The 26346-nt window shown below is 40.5% G+C and overlaps 1 protein-coding gene across 1 annotated transcript in view; it reads left to right on the top strand.

The window, feature by feature from the left end:
* EFHC2 (EF-hand domain containing 2) overlaps nucleotides 1-26346 on the top strand; it is a 204667-nt gene that overhangs the window by 3521 nt on the left and 174800 nt on the right. The window lies entirely within an intron of this gene.

The following is a 26346-nucleotide window of genomic DNA, read 5'->3' as shown; positions in this document are numbered from 1 at the left end:
CCGGGGATCATGACCTGAGCCAAAGGGTAGATGCTTAACCACTGAGCCACCCAGGTGCACCTTGTGACTGTATTTAAAAATATTTATTTACTTTATGCCTCAGACCAGTAGGAGTGTGTGTGTGCATGCGTGAGTGTGTGTATGAATTAGGGAATGACAGTATACTTGTTAGATACCTCGGGCTGTCATTTAACTAGTATTTATATATTGAGTGTCCTTGTATGTGTCTAAATCAGCTGCATTTAGAAAATTTTGTGGCACTAACTTTGGTACTGTGTTGCCAAAAAATTAATATTCTTTTAAAACCTTGTACTTAGTTAAAAGTGTGTTCTCTGGTGCACAGAGTAGTCAAAGTCAGTAGAGCCAAATCTGGCTTTTTTTTTTTTAATTACCCTCCCCCCACTACCTCCCGCTATTAGAGAACCTTGCTTGCTGAATTAAATTATCAAGTGAAAAACCTTGGCCTCCTGGAGATAGCATAATTAGTGGCTGTTTGGGTTTAAAATTATAACACAAACTAACTTTTACTGCTTTTCTTAGAAATTAAAAAGGAACTGGTTTCTCCCTTAATTAGCTGCTGGTAGTCCATCATGAGCAATAGATTGATTTCTGCCCACAGCTAGGTGATGTGCAGCCTATACTTCTAGCTCTGAAATACAAGAAGTATTGTGCTTTCTAAAATATTAGCATTTGTACCAATGATGACATTAAATTATGTTGATGTGAATTAATTGAAAACCTTAGGGAAAAAGGTCACAGCTAAATTCCATACACATGGTATCTTTTTCCAACAATTTACATGCTGGATTTATTTTGAGCTTAAAGAATCTGAGGCATATTGTCAAATATAATAGGATATTAAAGTTAAAAGGGACATTTCTAGCCAAAGCTGAAAATCTTTTCTACAGCATTTTGGACAGATGGTTGTGTAGCTGGTCCTGAATGCCCCTGATGAATAATGAGTACACTTTGTTATTTATGCCTTGCCACCATCTTATGAGGGCTTGTTGTAAATAGTCCATCTTTAATTTATAGTGAAGCAACTGTTTCCTTAAGAAAAAACATTATTTGAATTCACAGCAGTAGGATAAAACAAATTCAGAACCTCTCTGCCTCTCTTACAAAAGAGTGTGGGCAATACCTTGACATTTATTTTATCTAGACCAGTATAAGCCTCCTTACTAATATATAAAGAAATAACAGGGATCCCTGGGTGGCGCAGCGGTTTGGCGCCTGCCTTTGGCCCAGGGCGCGATCCTGGACACCCGGGATCGAGTCCCACGTCGGGCTCCCGGTGCATGGAGCCTGCTTCTCCCTCTGCCTGTGTCTCTGTCCCTCTCTCTCTCTCTCTCTCTCTCTCTCTATGTGACTATCATAAATAAATAAAAATTAAAAAAAAAATAAAAATGGTGGTGCTGAGTTATAAAAAAAAAAAAAGAAATAACATTCTTTGGGAAATTTACCAGCAATTTAAATGATAAACAGCTGAAGGACATACTATGAGTAATACATAGGTGACATATTGACTTCATCAGGCAATGGTGGATAAATCAATTTAAATTTAGTTCAGTGACAAAGATAATGGTAAAACAATCACTTTATTCACAGGTTAGAGGTTTTTCCCAATCTTAAAATTCTGCTTACAGATTCTTGGTTATGTCCGTAGTGGTTAATTCCATTGCCTTAAAATAACCTGGATTAGGTGCAAACCCCTCAACCCGACACCCGAGTCCATTAGAGTTTGCGAGTCACTGTAGGAGATCAATTTAATGAATCATGGCCAGCATTAAAAAAAAAAAAAAGTAAGAAACAAGATGGACTAGAAAAGAATAAAAAAATCAGAGTAATGTATGATGGCATGGGAACGGTAAGTGTTCTTCCACGAACTTTTGTTTCTGTCACCTGTGCATGTGAACTGGGTTGCGGTAAAACCTGTTTGTTATCGTGGTTGCAGAGTGTGAAACACGTTCTCATTAGAGTTGTCTCCACCAGTTCGTGCCTCCGTTTTAAATTCAGAACTTTAGTTTCCTCCCAGGCCAGATCTCCTCTCTTACCCTTCCAGCAGTCTCAACCGATCCTAGTAAGGTGTGTGTTTTTTTTTTTTTTTTTTGGTTGCTGTAAAATTCACAACATAAAATATACCACTAGCCGTTTCAAAGTGTACCATTTGGTGGCATTTGGTACCTCCACAGTGTTTTGCAACCATCATGTCTCGAAGTAGTTTGGAGACCTTGGATTGTCTTCATCCCAAGTCTCAATCTTTTTATCCCAGAGGGACCTTTGAAATGCTTTTCAGCTCTTGGGGACCTCCTGTGTACAAGTGATTTCTACAGCCCATGGTACATTAGCATGATCCATGAGCTGTAGATGTAATGATCCAGTAAGAATTGTCTCTTCTGAGTAAAGACTAATAGGTTTCTGTGGATTTGTTAATTTTGCTTACCTGTTCTGTGTGGTTTTCCTTTCCTGTAAAGGATATCAACTTGGGAGGAGGGATTGGGGGGGGGGCGCAGCGAGTTGTGCATAGTTTTTTTCCCCTTACTATAAAATTTCCTACTTGATTTTGCCCCCCCTTTTCTTCTTATCCAAGTAGGCCTAAAAATCCTCTCATAGTTTCTACTATTGAGGGCCCTAGTAAGGTATGAAACATGGTATGTGGTATGAGCAAAAGGAGTTTTCACCCCTATTTAAAACTAAAAATGATTTTTAGCTAGTTTTTCTTGAAAAACAAAGAGGCAATCAAGCTTAGCTTACCTTTCTTTCCTTTTTATACATTTAAAAAATTCATTAGGCAGCAGAATGCAATTCTGTTCAATAAATGTTTTAATCTAAGATGGGATTTACTTTTATAAAGTAGGCTCAGGTGATTTCATTTAAATAAAAGGTAAATTCATTTTAATTGATGCTGTTTACAACATGAAAATACATTGACAATGTTAAATAAGTTACTAAAACCATGTGGCAAAGCAATATGAATAAAAATATAGCCTAAGACTTAATTTTTCTTTTTTTATGTATATTTTTTATTGGAGTTCAATTTACCAACATATAGCATAACACCCAGTGCTCATCACCCAGTCACCCCAACCCCCCTCCCCCACCTCCCTTTCCACTAGCCCTTGTTCGTTTCCCAGAGTTAGGTGTCTCTCATGTTTTGTCACCCTCTGATTTTTCCCACTCATTTTCTCTCCTTTCCCCTATAATCCCTTTCACTATTTTTTATATTCCCCGTATGAGTGAAACCATATAATGATTGTCCTTCTCCAATTGACTTACTTCACTCAACATAATATCCTCCAGTTCCATCCACGTCAAAGCAAATGGTGGGTATTCTTAGTTTCTAATGGCTGAGGAATATTCCATTGTATACATAGACCACAGCTTCTTTATCCATTCATCTTTCGATGGACACCGAGGCTCCTTCCACAGTTTGGCTATTGTGGACATTGCTGTTCTAAACATTGGGGTGCAGGTGTTCTGGTGTTTCACTGCATAAGACTTAATTTCATATGAGACTTAAAAGTTAAGCTTTATGGGGTGTCAGGGTGGCTTAGTAGGTTCAGCATCTGACTCTTGGTTTCCGCTCAGGCCATGACCTCATGGGTGGTGAGATGGAGCCCTGTGTGGGGCTCTGTGCTCAGTGAGGAGTCTCAATACCCAGTTAAATTCATTCATTTCATTTTGCTTTTGCTTTTTTCTCTTCTTTAAAAAAATTTTTAACTTAAAAGTTAAGATTTTTATTTTATTTGAGATAGAGAACTCTAGAGAGGGAAGTGCAGGGAGGAGGATGCAGGCGGAAGAAACAGACTCCTTGCTGAGCAGGGACCCCATGTAGGACTTGATCCCAGGACCCCGAGATCAGATGATTAACGTTTGGGATTAGCAATGGAATATTATGTCATTTCCAAAGTATGAATGGCAGCTTCAAGAAGTGGCTCAGTCTAAAATAACGGGATTTCAAGGACATTTCAATAGTTACTGGAAACAAATAACAAAATACTTTATTATTATTATTATTTTTAAAGATTTTATTTATTCGAGAGGGGGGGGGGAGAGAGAGGGAGAGGGAGGCAGAGACACAGGCAGAGGGAGCAGCAGGCTCCATGCAGGGAGCCTGACGTAGGACTCGATCCTGGGTCTCCAGGGTCACGCCCTGGGCTGAAGGCGGCGCTAAACCGCTGAGCCACCCGGGCTGCCCAGCAAAATACTTTAAGTCAAAATCATCCCATGATGTGGCACCAATAGACACTTATTTCTGTCCTGTGATTCCTCACCACCAACTCCTTTCCTTGGCTGTTTATTTTCTAACAGTTTTATTGAGGTATAACTTATACATCATAAAGTTCACCCATTTACAGTACACAATTCAGGGGAGTTTACTATAGTTACAAAGATGTGCAACTACGATCTAACTTTAGAACACTTTCATCATCCCAAAAAGAAGCCTCATACCCCATTAGCAATCACTCCTCATTTCATTGCCTCCCCAATATGGGTCTAGGCAACCATCATCTACTTTACATGTCTCTAGATTTGCCTGTTCTGCACGTTTCACAAAAATGGGCTCATACACTGTGCAGTCTTTTATATATTGTTTTTAGTACCTTCTTGAAGTTTGCCCATGTAGCATGAGCTGAAGGCAGATGTTTAATGGACTGAGCTACACAGGTCCCCTAATTTAAAATTTAGGTAGTTAACATGCAGGGCAATATTGGTTTCTTGAGTGGAATTCAGTGATTCATCACATATATCTTTTAGAACTTCTATTATAGTATAAAAATAAAACACGTATGTGGTTTCTTTTTTTTTTTTTTTTTTTTTTACGTATGTGGTTTCAAAGTCAAATTTACAAAGTGAGGTGCATTCAGATAAGTATAGCTTTTATCCCTATCCTTCAACCTTGTTATCTCTCCCCCTTTCTTCTATAAGTAGCTTAACCCCAAACTTTTTTTTATCTTTTCTTTTTCTGGTTCTGAAACAGCTAATTTTAAAATGTTTTCACATGATCTCTTATTAAACAAATGGCAGCATACTCCAGACATTCTCTTATATCTTCCATTTTTTCTTGTAACAGCGTATCTTGGAGATCTCTTCATTGTAGTGTACAGTTTTCCTCATGCCTTTGAATGTGTGATCCATTCACAGCTCTATAGTACTCCATTGTGTGGATATACCATAGTTTGTTCAACCCATCCCCCTTTGATATATAGTTGTGTTATTTCCTTTTTTTTTTTAAAGATTTTATTTATTTATTAGACACACACATACACACACACACACACACACACAGAGACAGAGGCAGAGACACAGGCAGAGACACAGGCAGAGGGAGAAGCAGGCTCCATCCAGGGAGCCCGATGTGGGATTCGATCCCGGGTCTCCAGGATCACGCCCTGGGCCGAAGACGGCACTAAACCGCTGAGCCACCAGGGCTGCCCTACTTGTGTTACTTCCATTCTTTTGTTCTTACAGATATTGCTGCAACAGATAGCCAAAGTTGTGCTTCAGAAGAAACCATTGAAAAAGTAAAAAGGCAGCCTATGGTATGGGAGACGATATCTGCAAAGCATATTATCTGATGAGGGAGTTATATCCAGTATATATAAAAGTGAGCAAAGGATCTGAATAGACATTGCTCTAGAAAACCTTTACAGATAGCCACAAACACATGAAAAGATGCTCATGTCATTATTTGGTAGGAAAGTGCAAATCAAAACTCTATAGTCCATAGGATGGCTGTAATAAAAACTAAACAAAACAAAAAAACCAGTAACAGGGGCACCTGGGTGCCATGTGTGTTCATTCCTTTATTGATTCAACAACTATTTCCTGAGCACCTCCCGGTGCCTGTGCCTGTTCCAGCTTTGGGGCGGAGCAGTGAGCCACAGCAGACACGAGTCTCTGCTCTCCTGGGAGCTTACATTCTCATAGGCGAAAATAGGGTAAACTCACAAACCAGACGCTAAGCAAAATAAATAAAATCACATGGAACGTCTGGGTGGCTCAGTGGTTGAGTGTCTGCCTTTGGCTCAGGGTGTGATCTCGGAGTCCTAGGATTCAGTCCCACATAGGGCTCCCTTTTGGGAGCCTGATTCTCCCCTCTGCCTTTATCTCTGCCTCTCTCTCTGGATCTCTCATGAATAAATAAATGAAATCTTAAAATAACAGGTGTTGGCAAGGATATGGAGAAATTGGATCCCTCATGCATCACTGGTAGGGATATTAAACAGTGCTGCTATGGAAAGTTTGCAGGTTCACAAAAGTTTAAATGTAGAGTTACTATATGATGCAGCACCCCCAGGTATATACCCAAGGCAAAACATACATCCACAAAAAAACACAAATGTGAATGTTTTTAACAACATTATTCATATTAGCTGAAAAATAGAAAAAAACCAAAATGTCCATCAACTGATGAATGGATAAATAAAATGTAGTATATCCATACAATGGAATATTATTTGGCCATAAAAATACTGATACATGGGGCACCTAGGTGGCTCAGTTGGTTAGGCTTCTGCCCTCAGCTCAGGTCATGATCTCAGGGTCCTGGGTTCAAGTCCTTCATCAGGCTTCCTGCTCAGCAGGGGAGTCTGCTTCTCCCTCTCCCTCTATCCCTGCTTGTTCTTGGTCACTTGCTTGCTCACTTGCTTGTGGGCTCTCTCTCTGAAATCTTAAAGTGATACATGCTACAAAATGGACGGACTTCAAAAAGATACTAAAAACAATATATAAAAGACTGCAGGGATCCCTGGGTGGTGCAGTGGTTTGGCGCTTGCCTTTGGCCCAGGGCGCGATCCTGGAGACCCGGGATCGAATCCCACATCGGACTCCCGGTGCATGGAGCCTGTTTCTCCCTTTGCTTATGTCTCTGCCTCTCTCTCGGTCTCCCTGTGACTATCATAAATAAATAAAAAATAAAAAAAAATAAAGAAAAAATAAAAGACTGCACAGTGTATGAGCCCATTTGTGTGAAACGTGCAGAACAGGCAAATCTAGAGACATGGAAAGTAGATGATGGTTGCCTAGACCCATATTGGGGAGGCAATGAAATGAGGAGTGATTGCTAATGGGGTATGAGGCTTCTTTTTGGGATGATGAAAGTGTTCTAAAGTTAGATCGTAGTTGCACATCTTTGTAACTATAGTAAACTCTGCTGAATTGTGTATTGTAAATGGGTGAACTTTATGATGTATAAGTTATACCTCAATAAAACTGTTAGAAAATAGCCAAAGAAAGGAGTTGGTGGGGGATCCCTGGGTGGCTCAGAGGTTTAGTGCCTGCCTTGGCCCAGGGCGTGGTCCTGGAGTCCCAGGGTTGAGTCCCGCGTTGGGCTCCTGACATGGAGCCTGCTTCTCCCTCCTCCTGTGTCTCTGCCTCTCTCTCTCTATGTCTATCATCAATCAATCAATCAATCTTTAAAAAAAAAGAAAGGAGTTGGTGGTGAGGAATCACAGGACAGAAATAAGTGTCTATTGGTGCCACATCATGGGATGATTTTGATTTAAAGTATTTTGTTATTTGTTTCCAGTAACTATTGAAATGTCCTTGAAATCCCATTATTTCAGACTGGGCCACTTATTAAAGCTGCCATTCATACTTTGGAAATATTCTATTGCTATCCCAGATGTTAATTTGGGGTTCAGAAATTAGAGTCCCTTGCCTATTTGGGGATCAAACACCTAACTTTGGTTGCTTTTGTAGTCTGTCCTTTTTATTTATAGTTATGTCATGTAGGATAGACTTTTGGCTTTAAGTAACAGAATACCTGACTAATGGTGGCTTAAGCCAAATTAATTTTCTCATCAGAAGAACTGTAGAGGTGTGGCAGTTTCAGGTTTAGGCAGTGGCTGATGAATGTCATAAAGGACTCAAACTCTTTTGATATCTCCATTCTGCCATCATTAGAATGTTGGCTTTTCATCCTTAGGTCTGTGGCCTCATGGTTGCAAGGTGGTTGCCTCAGTTCCAGACATCACAACGTCTCATAACCATGTTCAAGACGAGTAGAAAGGAGGGGGGGGGAAGGCTTTTGTATGAGAAGGTGAAGTGTTTTTCGGCACCGCCAGATTTCCCTCTTACATCTTATTGGTTAAAGTTGGGTCATATGGCTCTCCTTTGCTAGAGGGATATTGGGAACTTGATTTTTCACCATCTATTTTTGGAGCTGGGAAAGAGATAAGGCAGTAAATAATGGCTTTTGGGAGTTAAAGACTTTGCCACACCAGCCACAGACTTGATACCTGTGAGTCTAGATGCCTCCTCAGCCTTAGCATTTCTTTTGTTCCTTCTTCCTCTTTTTTTGTGTGTGGGGGAGGGGAAATAAATGGGGGAGGGGCAGAGAGAGAGGAAGAGAGAATCCTAAGCAGGCTGCACTTGGCATGGGGCCTGACTGGGGGCTCAATGAGATCATGACCTGAGCTGAAAGCAGGAGTCCCATGCTTAGCCTACTGAGCCACCAGGTGCCCCAGCATCCCTTCCTTTAAAACATTTTTGTTTCTGTTTTTTTTTTAAAGATTTTATTTATTCATGAGAGACACACAGAGAGAGGCAGAGACAGGCAGAGGGAGAAGCAGGCTCCCTGTCCCATGGGGGACTCAGGGGCACAGGATCATGCCCTGAACCAAAGGCAGACGCTCAACCACTGAGCCACCCAGGCGTCCCTGTTTCTGTTTTTTAATATACAGACAACACATGAATATACTACCATAGTAAAAAAAAAAAAAAAAAAAAGAAAGAAAAAGAAAAGAAAGAAAGAAACCCAAATGACACTATTCTTTTTTTTACCAGTTTTCTTTTCCATAATGATAAACAAGGTTAATACTCCAGTTAAACTGGCATACTCACTGCTGTCCTTTGAATATATTGTGGACTCTATTATTAAACCACTCAATTATTGATTTACTTGCCTTCTTCCTGACAGCATTCTCCTGCTTCTCCCTGTTCCCAGCTAGATCTTAGCCTTCCTTTGCAGGGTGCCTCTACTCCCTCCTTCTCATTAAAGCCTTCCCCAATCATTTCAGCAGGAGCCTCTCTCTGTCTGCACATAACCTTGAACACACCTACATTGTCCACACCACCCATTGATCGGCTTTTATTGCCTGTGCTGTGTTTTTGCGTTCTTTATGTGTGATTTTCTTTTTTAAAGATTTTGTTTATTCATGAGAGAGAGAGAGAGAGAGAGAGAAAGGTAGAGACACAGGCAGAGGGAGAAGCAGGCTCCATGCAGGGAGACTCGATCCGGGGTCTCCAGGATCAGGCCCTGGGCTGAAGGCGGAGCTAAACCGCCAAGGCACCGGGGCTGCCCTTTATGTGTGATTGTGACATTCCTCTGCCGACTGAGACACTGTGATTGATTGCTCTTTGGGTTGCTTTCCCTCACCCCTGACAGGCCCTTAATAGGTGCCACTTGGGTGTCGCTGTCCACCTGTGGCAGCTATCCCTAAAAACTAGGGGGGGAAATAAACATAGTTCAGGAGAATCATCTCTGGAATTAATTTCTCGCTTGTATCTTCCACTGCCATGGTGGAGCAGAGTATTTCTTATTTTAGCAACAGTGAACATAAGAGAGGAAAAAAGTCATTTGCTTTTGTGGCTTAAATAGGTTATAAGCCTCTCCGGATGCATGGCTTACGTAAAGCATCTAGGATAGCATGAAGATGTCACATACAAGTTGTGACTCAAAGCCTCTTCTGTGGCCTTTTGTGCCATGTGGAGGGACATTTCTCTTTTCCTTGTTGGCATCCAGTTTGGCTCTTTCTGGAAGCAGCACATTTTTCTCTGAGCATTCATTAGGCAGGAGCCCCTTAAGAGACCAGTCTCCTGAGAACAGGATTCCAGATATGCACCAGTGCAAACGTAAGGGGATTTCTTGGGCCATTTCCTGAGAAGGAAGAGGATAAACTCTTACTATAGTTGTAGAAAGGGCAGAGCCAACTCAGAGGGGGAGGGGTCACCAAAGCAAAAAGAAAGGGGGAAATAGGCATTTTCACTCTCTCATTAGCCAGGCCCCAGGATGCCTGAATTCGATCTGTGACAAAGTGACCAGCCTGGCCAGCTGAAGGCCAGACAAACTTTTTGCTTTCCTAACTATGCACTTGGCATCTGCAAAGAGGGAATGGTCACAATTGCTGGAGTTTGGAGGGGGGGCGTAGGGGGAACAGGTCCATGCACTTGGCTTACAATAAATTTAGACTACTTTTTCTTCACCACATGGATTTGGCAATTGAAACAGAGATGTTTGTTTTATCATTTATGCGACTGTTTCCATCTCATTTTTGTGACTCATTTATTGCTCATCTGTGTTCACATTTGTACTTCAGACTTTATAAAAAGCACCTGTGTGGAATGTCTCCTAGTTACCAAGGAAAGTAGACCCTCTCTTTCATTTTATCGTTAATTGAAATTTTTATTGAGAAAATGATAGATTCACATGGAGTTCTAAGAAATAATATAGAAATGCATGCCCTTTACTCCATTTCTCATTGGTACCGTTTTGCAAAACTGTAGTATAATAGCACAACCAGGATATTAACATCAATATTATCCACTGATTCTATTAAGATTTCCCCAGCTTTACTTATACTCATTTGTGTGTGTGCATTTAGTCTATATGGTTCAAGTGTGTAGGTTGCTGTTGCTGTTATCCACCCTGATAGCATCACAAGGATCCGTCCTGTTGCTCTTTTATAACCCCACCCACCTCCTTCCTAACAACTGCCCCCCTAAACATCTCTGACCTCTGGCAACCACTAATCTGTACTCCACTTATAAGTGTTTTATTTTTTTTTTAATTTTTCTTTATTTATGATAGTCAAAGAGAGAGAGAGAGAGGCAGAGACACAGGCAGAGGGAGAAGCAGGCTCCATGCACCGAGAGCCCGATGTGGGATTCGATCCCGGGTCTCCAGGATCGCGCCCTGAGCCAAAGGCAGGCGCCAAACCACTGTGCCACCCAGGGATCCCACCACTTATAAGTGTTTTAAAACCAATTTTACTTGTTTGCTTGCTTGCAAGAGTGAGAACATGCACAGGGAGCAGCACAGGGAGAGGGACAAGCAGACTCCCCACTGAGCAGGAAGCCCATCTTGGGGCTCCATCCTAGGATCCTGAGATCATGACCTGAGCTGAAATCAGGAGTCAGACACTTAACCAACTGAGCCACCCAGGTGCCCCCTAAAATTTCATTACTTTGGAAAAGTTACACAAATGGAACTACGTATAGTATGTACCTCTTGGGATTATTATTATTTTTCACTGGGCTTAATTTCTTGATGACTTGTCTAGCTAGTTGCATATATTAGTTCATTTTTATTGCTGAGTAGTATTCCATGTATGTACCAGTTTCTTTCACTGTTTACTTGCTGGAGAACATCTGAGTGATGGCTAGTTTTTGGCTGTTAGGGATACAGCTGCTTGGGCATTTCTATGTGGACATGTGTTTTCATTTTCTGAGATAATTATCCAAGATGGCAATTTTTGGATCATATGGGAATTGCATGTTTAGATTTTTTTAAGATTTTATTTATTTATTTGAAAGAGAGCAAAAGGGGAAGAAAGCATGAGAGGGGAGGGGCGGGGCAAAGAGAGAATCTCAAGCAGACTCCATGCTGAGTGCAGGGGCTCAACGAGGAGTTCAGTCCCACGACCCATAAGATCATGACCTGAGCCAAAACCAAGAGTTGGATGCTCAACTGACTGAGGCACCCTTGCATGTTTAGTTTTACAAAAAACCTGCCAAACTATTTTTGAGAGCGAATGTACCATTTTACATTCCCCAGAGCCGTGTATGAGTGATCTAGTTTGTCCACCCTAGTCAGCATTTAGTGTTGCCACCATTTTTTATTTTAGCCGATAGGTGTATAGTGATATCACATTGTGGGTTTACTTGGCATTTCTCTGATGTCTTATGTATGAGTTGAATATCTTTTCATGTGCTTATTTGTCATCAGTATTTTCACCTTGGTGAAATGTCTGGCTATATCTTTTGCCTGTTTCTAGTTGGATTGTGGTGTTACCATTGAGCTTTGAGAATTCTTCATTTTTCTAGATACTAGCGCCCTTTGGCTAAGATGTTGTTTGCACATATTTTCTCCCAGTCTGTAGCTTGTCTTTTCATCCTATTAACTGTTTTTTGCATAGCAAAAAAGTTTCTAATTTTGATGAGGTCCAGCTTATCAATTTTTCCTTTTATGGATTGTGCTTTTGATGTTAAATCTAAGAACTCTTCTGCCCAGGTCTAGATACTGAAGATTTTTTTCCTCTGTTTTTTCCTAAAATTTTCATAGTTTCACATTTTATGTTCAAGCCTGCAATTCATTTTGAGTTGATTGTTATATAAGGTATGAGATTTAGGTCAGGATCCATTTTATTTTGTCTATCGATATCCAATTACTCCAGCACCATTTGTTGAAACGGCTATCCTTCCTCTATTGAATTGCTTTTGCACCTTTTTAAAAACTTATTTGAGCATTTGGATGGTCTTTTTTGTTGTCTTCTGTTCTGTTGGTCTACATGTCTGTCCTTCTGCCAGTGCCACACTTTTTATTACTATAGTAATACTGTAAACCTTAATATCTGGTATAGTGGTTTCTTCCACTTTACTTTTTGTTCTCAAGATTCTTCTCTGTCTAGAGCCTGTGCCTTCCATGTGAATTTTATTTTATTTTATTTTATTTATTTTATTATTTATTTATTCATTTATTTATTTTTCCATGTGAATTTTATTTTATTTTATTTATTTTATTTTATTATTTATTTATTCATTTATTTATTTTTCCATGTGAATTTTAGAATCTGCTTGTCTCTGTCTACAAATAACTTTGCTGGGGTATTGATGGGGTCACACTAAACCTCTAGATCATTTGGGGGGAGAATTGGCATCTTTATTATGTAGATAGAGTCTTCCAACCCATGAGCATGATCTGTCTCTCCATTTCTTTAGGCCTTTTTTGATTTTTTTTTTCATCAGCATTGTGTAATTTTTAGCTCACAGATCCTGTACCTTTGCAGTGATTGTAAATGGTACCGTGCTTTAAATTTCAGTCTCACATGTTCATTGTTAGCATATAGAAGTGTGATTTGACTTTTCTTTGTTGATCTTGCATCCTGTGACACTGTTGAACTCAATTATTAGTTGTAGGAATTTTTTTTTGTGAATGATTTTACATAAACAACCCTGTCACCTACAAATAGAGGTAGTTCTTTTTCTTCCCTTCCAATTTGTATCCCTTTTATTTATTTTTCTTGCCTTACTGTAGTTAGTAGGACTTCTAACAATGTGTTGAATAAGAGTAGAACAGACATTCTTGCTTTGTTCCTGATTTTGGGAGAGCATTTAGTTTTCACTATTTTTTTTTAAATATTTTTATTTATTTATGACAGTCACAGAGAGAGAGAGAGAGAGAGGCAGAGACACAGGCAGAGGGAGAAGCAGGCTCCATGCACCGGGAGCCCGATGTGGGACTCGATCCCTGGTCTCCAGGATCGTGCCCTGGGCCAAAGGCAGGCGCTAAACCACTGCGCCACCCAGGGATCCCCTAGTTTTCACTATTAAGTGTGATGTTAGCTATAGATTTTTTGTAGATGTTCTTTACCAAGTAACTCTCCTATATTCTTGTTGTGGGTCTTTATCATGAATGGGTGTTGTATTTAACAAATATGTTTAACCCGTATTAACTGATAGAATGATTTGAATTTTCTCCATCTGTTGATAGGGTAGATTACATCGATTTTGAAATGTTGACCCAGCCTTGCATAATAAATCCCATGTGGTCATAGTGTATAATTCTTTATATATAGTGCCAGACTCAACTTCTTCATTTTTTTTTTTTTTTGTGGAGGATTTTTGCATCTGTGGTCATGAGAAATTTTGGTCTGTAGTTCTCTGTTTCTGTTTTTAAAGATTTCATTTATTTATTCATGAGAGAGAGAGAGAGAGAGAGAGGCAGAGAGTCAGAGATACAGGCAGAGGGAGAAGCAGGCTCCATGTAGGAGCCCGATGCGGAACTTAATCCCGGATTCCAGGATCACGCCCTGAGCCGAAGGCAGACTCTCAACTGCTGAGCCACCCAGGCGTACCTTTAGTTTTCTGTTTTTGAATTGTCCTCTCTGATTTTGGTATCAAGATAATACTGACAATAAAATGAGTTGGGAAGGGGAGCCCGGGTGGCTCAGCGGGTTAGCACCTACCTTCGGCCCAGGGCAGGATCCTGGAGACCCTGGGATTGAGTCCCACGTCGGGCTCCCTGCATGGAACCTGCTTCTCCCTCTGCCTATGTCTCTACCTCTCTCTGTGTCTCTCATGAATAAATAAATAAAATCATGAGTAAATAAATAAAACCTTAAAAAAATGAGTTGGGAAGAGTTCCCTCTGTTTTATTTTCAGGAAGAGATTGCATAAAATTGGTGTTAATTCTTGTTTAAATATTTGGTAAAATTCTCCAGTAAAGCCAGCTGGGCATACTGATTTCTTTTTGGTTTTTAGTTATAAATTGAGGTTCTTTAAAGGTTACTATTCAGATTATTTCATCTTGGCTGAGTTTGGGTAGTTTGTGGTTTTGAGAAATTGGTTCACTTTTTTTAAGTTGTTGAATTTGTGTGTTGTCAAGTTGGTCAAAGTGTTCCCTTATTATCCTTCTAATGGCTATGGCATCTATAAAGATACTCCCTGTTTCGTTTCTGATATTGATGGTTTGTATCTTAACTCTTTTTAGAAGTTTTTCCAGGGACGCTTGGGTGGCTCAGTGGTTGAGCATCTGCCTTCAGCTCAGGTCGTGATCCCACAGTCCCGGGATGAGTTCTGCATCAGGCTCCTCCGCAGGGAACCAGCTTCTCCCTCTGCCTGTGTCTCTGCCCCTCTTTTTGTCTCTCTCATGAATAAATAAATAAATAAAATCTTAAAGAAAAATAAAAGCTTTTTCAGTCTTACTAGAGATTAATTTTATTAGTATATTTTTTGAAGAACAAGCTTTGTATTTGATATTTCTCTATTTTCCTGTTTTTATCAATTTTGCTGATCTCTTCTCTAAATTTTATTATTTCCTGCCTTGTGCTTATTTCTAGTTTATTTTACTCTTTTTCTAATTTCTTGAAGTAGAAACTTAGGATATTGATTTGAGACCTTTGCTCCTTTTTTAAAAAGATTTGTTTATTTGAAAGAGAGAGAAAATGAGTGAGAGCAGGTAGTGGGGAGGGCAAAGGGTGAGGGCGAGAGAACCTTACTTAAGCAGATTCTGCTCAACATGGAGTCTGATGCAGGGCTGGATCCCACAACGCTGAGATCAGGACTTGAGCTGAAACCAAGAGTTGGTCGCTTAACTGTGCCACCCAGGTGCCCCCTTTCCTCATTTCTCGTGTTAAGTATTTAGTGCTAAATTTACCTCTCAACACTGCTTTAGCTCACACGTATTTTTTTTAATTAATTAATTTATTTATGATAGACATAGAAAGAGAGGCAGAGACACAGGAGGAGGGAGAAGCAGGCTCCATGCCAGGAGCCCGATGTGGGACTCGATCCTGGGACTCCAGGATCGCTCCCTGGGCCAAAGGCAGGCGCTAAACCGCTGAGCCACCCAGGGATCCCCTGCATCCCACATATTTTGATACATTGTATTTTCATTTTCTTTCAGTTCCACCTATTTTTTAAAATTTCTGAGATTTCCTCTTTGACCCGTATATAATTTAAGTGTGTTGTTTCATTTCCAAGCATTTGGAGATTTTTTTCCTGTTGTCTTTCTGTTACTGATTTCTAGTTTGATTCCATTATCTTTTTTAAAAAAGAATTTTTTTATTTATTCATGAGAAACACATAGAGAGAGGCAGAGACATAGGCAGAGGGAGAAGCAGGCTCCTGTGGGGAGCTGCATGTGGGACTTGATTTCAGGACCCTGGGATCATGACCTGAGCTGAAGGCAGATGCTCAACCACTGAACCACCCAGGTGCCCCTTGATTCCATTAACAGAGAATACAATCTGTATGATTTTAATTCTTTTAAATTTGCCAAAGCTGCTTTTATGGTGTACAGTATGGTGTAGTCTGGTGAATGTTCAATGCACACTTGAAGAGAATATGTATTCTGATGCTGTTGGGTGGAGGGTTGTATATAGGTCAATTCAGTTCTTTTGGTTACATGTGTTCATTGTGGAGAGGATTGTTGAAGTCCCCAACTATAATTGTGGATCTATTTCTTCTTTAACTTTATTTTCTTTGCTTCATATATTTTGAGTTTTTTTTTGTTTGGTAATACACATTTAAGTTTGTTGTGTCTTTCTGGTGTATTGATTCTTTTATCATTATATAATGTCTCTATATGCTCTAGTAATTTCCTTTGCCTTGAGTCTAGTGTATTAGATACTCACGGAGCCACTTTTGCTTTTTTAAAATTAGTATTTGCCTGGTATATGTTTTTCCATATCTTTACTTTCAGTGGACTTCTGTCCTTAAATTCGAAGTGAATTTCCTGTGAATAGCATGTAGTTCCTGTGAATCACCAATAAGGTGATTTTTGGTGTGTTAATGCTTGCATCTGATATAGTACTTATGTTTTCTGTTTCTTTCCTCTGTTTCTCTTTTCTTCTTTTCCCATGGATGCTCAACATTTTTTTTAAGAGTCCATCTTGATTTACTTATAGTGTTTTTGAGTTTATATGGCTTTTTTAAAAAATATTTTATTATTTATTTGAGAGAGAGTAAGAGCACAAGTGGAGGGGAGGGGCAGAGGGATAGGAACAAGCAGACTCCCCTGATGAGCAGGGAGCCTGACACCAGGCTCCATCCCAGGACCCTGGGATCATGACCTGAGCCAAAGGCAGATGCTTAACTGACTGAGCCACCCAGGTGCCCCAAGTATATATACTTAAAAAAATTTTTTTATTGTGGAAGTATAGTTGATCCATAATGTTATATTAGTTTCTGGTGTACAATATAGTGACTAAGAGGTATAAACTTCCAGTTGCAAAATAAGGCACAGGGATGAAAAAGTATAGCATAGGGAATAGAATAAATAATATTGTGATAACCTTGTATGGTGACCACACTTCTTGTGGTGACAGTTACATAACGTATAGGATTGTCAAGTCACTATGTTGTTTGCCTTAGTATAGCTTTCATAGTGGTTCTGGATATTACAGTGTGTGTGTGTGTGTGTGTGTGTGTGTGTGTGTATGACTTATATAGACTGGGCTGTAGCTTTCAGTGTTTTACTATAAATGAAGCCTGGAAACCTCTTTTCCATTTAGGTCCCTATAACTTTCCCACTATTAAATATTATTGTCACAAGTATCAGATCTTGTTATAATTTTTGTTTCAGTGCACATTTTCAGATTCAAGTCCTATGACACACTTAGCACAATTGCACAATCATCATCCCCTCCCACCTTTGGGCTTCTGTCACCCACTGTCCTCACAGCTATGAGACAAAGCTGCCTCTGTCCCTGTAAGTCTTTAGCAATTCACCAAGTATAACTGGATGCTATGCTGCCCTTGTATCTCACCCCTCTACTCTGACCTAAGATTTTTGAACCCACGGGTATTCCCGTGGCCCATATTCCTAAAGCCCACAGATTGCTGAGGGGAGATGGCAGTCAGATGTGACTCTTGTGCTGTGCTTTATTTTTTGTTGCCATCTTCTTTGACCCTTTGCTTGCATTGAATACTATTCTAGCTGGTGTGTTATTATAGGAGTGCTGAACTTGGGGGGTTAGGAGCTCATGTTCGCTACCATGCAGGCGCAGGCACACAGCCACACACACACACTCATGAACCCCCATTCCGTAAACAACTCCCTGGTTTTAGCTTGAGGTAGACTTTCCTCCATAATATCCTTAAAGAAGGTACTGGTCCAGGCCATGGACTCCTGGTTTCCATCTCCAGAGACATTGACCATATGTATACCACTCACAGTTGCCTTTAGCTTTTCTATTCTGGTCTTATCTGTAGAACCAGTTGCTGCTCTTCATAAATTCTAGAATTAATCTCAGATAGGTTTCTTAAGTCAGTGGAGGTGATAAATTTTACTAGTATTTGTTGTGCTCAGAGTTTGAGAGAAAATTTATTTTTGTAAGTGTATAAAGAAAATTACCCATTAGATCACTTAATCATCTTATTCTGTTTTTTTTTTAAAAAGCATTCAAGCACAGTTTTTAGAAACTAAATGCATTAGTAGAAAACTGTGAATAATGGAATACGTGACCAGTAGAGGCTTAAATAAGCAGGGATTTATTATTATCACCAAACAGGAAATCTGGAACTGGGTGGCTACTGGCATACATTTAAAGGCTCAACTTTGAGCCAGCATCTATGGGATCCTCCCCACCTTTCTGCTCATGATCTCAAGGTGGCTGCTGCAGCTCTAGGCATCACATATGCATCTCAGGGCAAGAAGAGGTGAGCTACGGGCAGCGTCACTTGCACTTGTCCCTTGGCTGAAGTGGACAAAAGCCTTTTCCAGAATCCCAGAACAGACTTCTGAAAGGAGACAGGGAAACAAGTGGAGTGTTTGCCGTTTTTGGCTTCTAAATGGAGACCGGCAAGGGAGAAGCAATTTGGAAATGGATGTACTGATCAACCACAATGAGCCAGTCATTTTAACTGACTTTGGGGGAGGAAGTCTTTAGACTTGTTTTCATTGATGGGTGCTTTGAACTGAATTATTTAGAGAAAAAAATTCAGTTTTTTGAGGAAGGGGCTGTGCATCTCTTTAGATCTTATTGACTTAAATTATATTTTCCACTCTACTGATTTAAATGCATTACTAAATATATAAAACCAATCTTATTGTTACATTGAGCTGATGGCTGAGAATCATGAGCACAATTTTCCAAGTTATGTTTGGAAAGAGAATTAGCTGAAAAAAATGTTTGAAGGTTTCTTTGACTTGGCTTTTTTATTTTTACATCTGGGCTTTCTTTTTGAGTGGTTTAGTTTTATTAATAAGTAATGATAGCTTTCATACTCTTACAGTCCTGCACTTTAAGATCTCACTATATCTGAGGCAATTTTGTTGTTATTTTCTCTGGGAGGTTCATAGCATCTACTGAGTGACTTCTTTTTACTCCATAAAAGTACAGAAAAGAAGAAAAGAGAAAGTGATTCCTAAAATAAATATGATATGAAGGGAGAAAAGAAAAACTATTCAGGGAACAGAAGCCGGCTAGTCCCAAACTTGGTCAAGCAGGAATATCTGCAAATGATAGTTTTAGGTAATTCTATAATCATTATTTTCCATTAACCTCATAATGTAGTTAGAAAAGTCAGTTGTCATGAATGTCCATGGAAATATTAAATACAAACTGACTCTCTTTCATCCTCAGGTTTCCAGTAATTGCTGTTAACTGGGAAGAGCTTTCTACAGCACTCTCTAATAGCTGTCCTGCTTTTAAGGAAGGGGTGGTGGTATCAGCTATTAATTTTTAGGCCCCTTTATCTAATCTGTTCATGGTCATGGTGATCATTTGCATTAGTATATTTGTCCAAAGTAAAAGTATTAATTCAACCTTGGTGATGTAAACAGGGGGGAGGGGAATCTAGCACTTTTCTCTAAGAGATGCAAACAACACAAGGCCCCATGTTTAAAGACACACATTTGAGTGTGCATCCTGGATTAAGCAGTTAACACTAGCTGAGTGACCTTGGGCAAATGACTTAAACCACCTGTCTGGGTATCCTCATCTACAATATGGGAATGATGATAAAGCATACTCTGAGATTTGCCTCGAAATGAAAAGGATTGTAGCCAGAACAGCTAACATGCCCAGCACCATCTTACATACTTTGAAAGCATCTGGGCTTTACCTGGCAGACTAGAAAGAAATGATGAGGGCACCTGGGTGGCTCAGTTGGTTGGGCGTCTGCCTTCAGCTCAGGTCATGGTCTCAGAGTCCTGGGATGGAGCCCTGTGTTGGATTCCGTGCTTGGTGGCGAGTCTGCTTCTCCCTCTTTCTCTCCCTCTGTGATCTCTCTGGCTCTTGCTCTCTGTCAAATAAATAAAATCTTTAAAAAAAGAAAGAAAGAAAGAAACGATGAGATTGATGTACTGGAGCTCTGAAGGAGATTAGAATAAACAACTCTCGATGCTGAAGAGTAGAGCCTGCTTCTCAGTTCGGCTTAGCTTTACTTGTGGCTTCTGTAGTGGCCCTGACAATTGACTGATTATTCAGTAATCAATCTGAGCATGTGACAAAATTACTCTTCCAATTTTTAGCAACAAGGAGAGGGTGGTGGTATCAGTGATTAATTTGATGTAAAACATCAAGTCGAGTCTGGAACTGGCTGCCACCTTTCCACCTGGTCTTATAAGGGTGATGGGACCCAGGGAGTTGAGACACCGAGGAGCACTGGTTCTGGGGATAGTATATCCTCACTGTGTCATTCACTGAGATGTTTGCCTAATTTGGAACTGTGATGGAGCGCCATGTCACAATCACTAGGGAAAGGGACAGGTGGTCATGTGGTCCTAAGGGATTACAAAGGCAAATCTCAACTGTGTCTATATGTGTGTCAGGAGGGGTGAACACTGGAGACAAGTGCCCTGTGGACTTTTTACCTCATATGGAACAAATCCTCAAGCAGTTAGTTTCTAAGGTATACAAGTTTGAATTGATATTTCAAACTAACACTCATAGTGCAGAAATGGAATTTCATGTGCTATGCTGATGAGAATAATAATAGAAAGCAGCATTACTAGGGGTGCCTGGGTGGCTCAGTGGTTGAGCAGCTTCCTTCGGCTCAGGTCGTGATCCCAGGGTCCTGGGATCAAGTCCTGCATCAGGTTTCCCACAGGGAGCCTGGTTCTCCCTCTGCTTATGTCTCTGCCTCTCTTTGTGTGTCTCTCACGAATAAATAAATAAATAGAATCTTTAAAGCAACAACAACAAAAAGAAATTGGCATTACTGAACTTTAAGGAGGTGTGTGTTTCATTCTTTTGGATTTGAATGTATGAATTCACAACCCACAAGCCAAGACTTCTGGAAAAATTTTAGTAATAGTTCTTTTCATACTAGAAGTATTCTTTTTAGGAATTACATCTGGCTGATTTAATTGTATTTAGCAAAAGAATTGGAAGTATTTAACAGGTATCTAGCTGCTACTCTTTGGAAAGAGATATAGCTTGTCAATTTATCAGGAACTTGATTGACTGAATTTATGTATTGTAGTTCCTCAGTTTTCACAGCATTGGTAGATCTTATGTATAAGTAAAAGGCTTTTGGGGCACCTGGGTGGTGCAGTCAGTAAGGCGTCAGACTCTTGGTTTCAGCTCAAGTTGTGATCTCAGGGTCGTGAGATCAAGCCCTGCCTCAGGCTCTCCACTCAGCATGGAGTCCCGCATAAGTTTCTCTCTGCCTCTCCCTCTGCTCCTAGCCCCCAAGAGCATTCACTCTCTCAAATACAAAAATATACCTATAAAATAAAAGGCTCTGTTTTTTGGTATTTTTAGTTATTGTCACTAGCTGGACAGGAACACACTAGCAAGAGTTCATAGCAGTTGTGTATGTGTATGTGTCTGGGGGTAGGTAGCAGGTGCACCTCCTCTGCCCTTCCTCCTTCCAGCTCATTTCTTCCCCTTGCTGTTGTGGTGGTGACCGGGAAAGGAAGGACTAGACTCATTGAAAGTGCTTCAAGTTTAATCCACTGGTTTAGTTTCCTCCAGAAATGTCAGAAATGAGAAAACCAGCCTATGCAGCTATAACCATGCTTGAGAGTGGCAGCAGTGAGTAAGCTAAGAGGTCAGCTAATGGAAGCACTTCATTCTCTTTAGTGCTTTTCCTCTCCCATCTTCTGCTTCCCACCCCTTCTAAAGTGGAAGTGAGGCTGGCATGAAATTCTCAAGTCACCTCCCCTCACTCTTCCTTCCTTAATACATCCAATCACAGATGCTGGTTTCTTTACCCGATGCCTGCTGTCGCAGTGCTCCTTAAAGTATGGTGCCCATTTGTTGCACCGGGAATCTTCAGAAGTTTATATAACAATTTGACATTGCTATGACATCCAAGGCTGTGATCAGTGGGCTTGTAAGGTCTTATGTCTTTGTATTTATTTTAATTTCTTAGAATTAATTTTATTGTATATTGCAAAAGTATCAGTCTGAAATGATTTTGGGAAAACAAACTTGCCCTTCCTCAGAGATAGTTTGAGGGTCCTTGTCCTATCTAAATATAGGATGTCCCTTCATTCCTATTCCCCTTGTCCTTACCCTTGTGAGGTCCTTTCTCACTTTTGTGGCTGCTCTGTGCTTGAGCAGCTTACTGTGTCTGCCTGCCTCTCACACCTCATTCCAATCCATTTTTGTTTTCTTGTTTGTTTTTTAACATGACCTAAGCCAAAAGCAGATGCTCAACTGACTGAGCCACCCAGGTGCCCCTGTTTGTTTTTAATGTCCAGTGCAAAGAAGTGAATTCATTATATTCCTCCAATTTTTAGTATATGTTCTGCCAAAGTGAGTACTCATTATATTTCTCCATTTCTGGCACAATATCATCATTGACTTGTGCAAGGTGTCTCTCTGGTGTTATGTATTTTTATTTCTCATTGTTCTTGATCCTTAATCTCATTCCTTCTCCACTTTATATAGGCTTCCCTATAAATATCTCTGATGTACATTCTGGAATCTAGATGTGTCCTTGCAAAATATGTAACACTATTTGTATGTGTATTTTAAAAAATACAAATATAATTGTGTATTATAGGTAATAATTTTTAAAGATTTTATTTGAAAGAGACAAAGGGAGAGCATGAGCATGATGTGAGGAGCAGAGGGAGAAGAGGCTCCTGTGCTGAGCAGGGAGCCCCACGTGGGGCTCCATCCCAGGACTCTAGGATCATAACCTGAGCAAAAGGCAGAGGTTTAACCAACTGAGCCAGCCAGGTGACCCTAGATAATAACTTTTTCAATCAACAGTGCTTTAAGGATCTGCATTGCTGTATGTACATTTGGTGTTATGGACTGAAATATGCCCCAACACTTAGTGTGATGGCATTTGGAGATGGGGCCTTGGAAGGTAATTAGGTTTACAGATTTAGTTTAATTTATTTGAGAGAGAGAGAAAGAGAGCGCGAACAGGGGGAGAGGCAGAGAGAGAGAGGGAGAAGCAAACTCCCTGCTGAGCGAGGAGGGCCCCAGTTGCAGGGCTCCATCCCAGGCTCCTGGGATCATGACCTGAGCGGAAGGCAGCTGCTTAACCAGCTGAGCCACCCAGGCGGCCAGGTAATTAGGTTTAGAGGTGGTCATGAGGGTGGAGCCCTCATGATAAGATTAGTGTCCTTTTAAGTAAGAGACACCAGAGAGCTATCAGTCTCTTTCACTGCTGTGCGAGAACACAGTGAGAAGTCAGCAATCTGTAAGCCAAGAAGAGAACCTTCTATGGGTAACCAAATTGGCTTAGCAGGTTTATCTTGGACTTCCGAGCCTCTAGAACTGAGAAATAAATTTCTGTTTAAACCATGCAGTCTCTGGTATTTTGTTATGGAAGCCTGAGCTAATGCATCTGGTTTATTGCTTGGTTTATTGCTTTAAGCACCGAGGTGAAATTAACATCCACCAAAGTATTAAACCATATTTTGTTGCTGAGTCCATACATATAGATATCTAGGTTGCCTGCCAACTTTCCCAAAATACCATGACACCTTCTTAACACTTACTGACTGCTGTGAGAATTTTTCTGAGATACGTATCCAGGGGTGAGATTCTTGATTCTTTTTTTTTTAAAGTTTTAATTTAAATTCCAGTTAGTTAGCATGCAGTGTTATGTTAGTTTCAGGTATACAATATAGTGATTCAGCACTTCCATACAACACCCAGTGCTCATCACAAGTGCCCTCCTTAATCCCCCTCACCTATTCCCCAGGCGCCCCCCTCCCCTCTGGTGGTAACCACCTGTTCTTTATAGTTAGGAGTTGGTTTCTTGATTCATGTCTCTCATTTTTCTCCTTTGCTGCTTTGTTTCTTAAATTCCACATGTGACTGAAATCATATGGTATTTGTCTTTCTCTAACTTACTTTGCTTAGCATAATACTCTCTAGTTCTGTCCATGTTATTGCAAATGGGAGATTCTTGATTCTTGAATCAAATCCCATTGCTTCCCAGAATGACCGTTTACTCTCTCATCTGAACAATATTAAGGTTTCTTTTTTCCCACCTCCTCTACAAACTTTGATATTATTCGACTTTGTTTTTTTAAATTTTTATTTAAATTCAATTTGCTGGCATATAGTATAGCACCCAGTGCTCATTCCATCACGTGCCCTCCTTAATGCCCGTCACCCAGTTACCCATTCCCCCCCCACCTCCCCTTCTGTAATCCTTTGTTTCCCAGAGTTAGGAGTCTCTCATGGTTTATCTTCCTCTCTCATTTCCCCCCACTCAGTTTCCGCCCTTCCCTTATGGTCCCTTTCACTATTTCTTATATTCCACATATGAGTGAAACCATATGATTATCCAGCTTTCTAATTCTTGCCATTCTGATGGCTATAAAATGGTTTTCAGTCCATCTGGACCATCGCCACCCCAGTCTTTGATTATATTTCATCTTTGCTCAAGGACAGTTTCAGACGTATACAGTAGTTAAACGTGAGGCTTTCCATAATATAGATCTCCTTACATACTCTGCTTACTGTCCTTCCAAACTTGAACTTCTCTCTCTTTTTTTTATTAGACTAACCACTTTCTTGCCCCTCCCACTAGGCACTGTCAGCTCAGCTGCAGTGCATTACTTACTACCCTTGCCTGTCTGCTGCTGTCTGTCCTGAGCCTCTCTGCCAGGACAGGATATCTGTTTACCTGCAGGACTTCAACGCTACTCCTCCAGCCTGGCTGACAGAGCTTGAGGTCACGTGAACTTAAGTTCAGATGTAGGTTGCACTAGCTCCAGCATAACTATGAGTGTGCTAGTCTTCCTCTCTCTACTTTGGTTTCCTCCTATGTTTTATCACCTCCATTTTTATCAATCAGATAGTTTGGTGGTGGTAATGTATATAAAGCCCTTCGTAGTCTATCTCATAGTAAGTGGTTAGAAATGGTATCTGCACTGCTTTCTAGTTCTCTATTTGTTTTACGGATCTAAATCTTAATCTCATCAGCAAGATTGTGGATTTCTTCTTCAGGGCAGGGGCTGAATCTCTCTCTCTCTCTCTCTCTCTCTCTTCTTTTTTTTTTTTTTTTTTTTCTTTCTTTCTTTTTTTTTAAAAAGATTTTATTTATTCATGAGAGACAGAGAGAGGCAGAGACACAGGCAGAGGGAGAAGCAGGCTCCGTGTGTGGAGCCTGATGTGGGACTCGATCCCAGGACCCAGGGATCACATCCTGAGCCAAAGGCAGATGCTCAACCACTGAGCGACCCAGGTGCCCCTTGGAGTGGCTGAATGTTATGCTGATTTTTAACTAGTACATTTGGCACACAGCTAGGAATATAGTAGATGCTTAAGAAACATTTGTTGGTTTGACCTGAGGTGAGTTTGTGATTGCCTGAGATTACTTGCTTAATTTTATTTATTGTTGTCTTTTTCTTTTTTTCAAAGAGCAAAGGCACAACCAGTTGTAATACACAATTCAAGGCAGAATGGTGTAAGAGCTGAAAGGGGGTTGGGTATGTACATGGAGTGGCCACAGGAACTCAGAGCCAGCTGAGATTTCTTTTCTTTTCTTTTCTTTTCTTTTCTTTTCTTTTCTTTTCTTTTCTTTTCTTTTCTTTTCTTTTCTTTTTTTTTCTTTTCCTTTTCTTTCTTTCGAGACACACACACACAGAGGCAGAGATACAGGCAGAGGGAAAAGCTGGCTCCTCACAGGGAGCCTGATGTGGGACTTGATCCTGGGATCAGTCCCTGAGCCGAAGGCAGACGCTCAACCACTGAGCCACCCAGGCATCCTGATTATTTGGTTTCAGTGAGAGAACAGTGTTAGACAATTCTGTTACTCCACCATTCATTTTAGCCAATCCAACTTTTGCTTTGCTTTGGTGATTTGGGATTGATTTGTGGTAACCTGAATGTGTATAAGTGTCAGGGGGGAGCGGGAGCTTGGTAGCGGTGGTGACATTGGATTCCCTAAGGGACAGAGCCAGGCTGTGGCCCACCATCTTAACCACTGCCTCTGGCCTTCTTCTCGTAGCCTTTGTTTCCCAGAGTTAGGAGTCTCTCATGGTTTATCTTCCTCTCTCATTTCCCCCCACTCAGTTTCCGCCCTTCCCTTATGGTCCCTTTCACTATTTCTTATATTCCACATATGAGTGAAACCATATGATTATCCAGCTTTCTAATTCTTGCCATTCTGATGGCTATAAAATGGTTTTCAGTCCATCTGGACCATCGCCACCCCAGTCTTTGATTATATTTCATCTTTGCTCAAGGAGAGTTT

Source organism: Vulpes lagopus, chromosome X (genome assembly GCF_018345385.1).
Source record: "Vulpes lagopus strain Blue_001 chromosome X, ASM1834538v1, whole genome shotgun sequence".
NCBI lineage: Eukaryota > Metazoa > Chordata > Mammalia > Carnivora > Canidae > Vulpes > Vulpes lagopus.
Note: the sequence above shows the minus strand (reverse complement) of the source record. Positions and strands in the feature narration are given on the sequence as shown.